Consider the following 667-nt stretch of genomic DNA (forward strand, 5'->3'; position numbering starts at 1 on the left):
GGCGGGCCGACCTCTACCCCGGAAGAGGATCTCTGAGATGGCCAAGCGGAGGAGGAAGCTGGTAGTTGCTTAGCGTTTCGAAGTCGGAAGCGCACTCATCCGTGAGTCAGCATCGGAGGCCGAGATCTTATAGGAATTTGCCTGGATACAGTCGATGCACCTTACCTGAAACCGGTCTGAAGAAGCTAGGGTCGGACCACGGAAGTGGGTTCAGAACGGGTTCACCAAACAGTTTTGGTTCAAAGCAGTACGCGGTTCCGGGGCTACCGCTGCCGGCGAAGCAGCACCCTGGTCCCACGAGGCGGAGCTGAGTGACGGCCTACGGAAGATAAATAAAAGGTCTGTAGGGTGGTAATATACTAGCTAGAAACCATAGGAAGTCCTTTGAAGGAGAGAGGGAGAGAGACGGTTCTCTTTGCTGCTGGATAATATTTCATAAAAGAATTGTACTTGAAAAGGATCTTGAAAGATTAGGAAAACCTGGGGTTGGGTCTGGGTAGAGGTCTGGCAGAGAAGCGAATATAAGGAAAGGCACAAAAGAAAAAAACAAAACTTCCAAGTACGAAGCACGTTTGATGAAAACCTCTTGGCTGCCCTTTGGGCTCCAGTTCAGGAACAGTCGGCAATAAGGCCAAAGGATAATGTGTTTTGGGGTGAGAATGCCTAG

This window comes from Neofelis nebulosa, chromosome 3 (assembly GCF_028018385.1).
Source record: "Neofelis nebulosa isolate mNeoNeb1 chromosome 3, mNeoNeb1.pri, whole genome shotgun sequence".
Taxonomy (NCBI): Eukaryota; Metazoa; Chordata; class Mammalia; order Carnivora; family Felidae; genus Neofelis; species Neofelis nebulosa.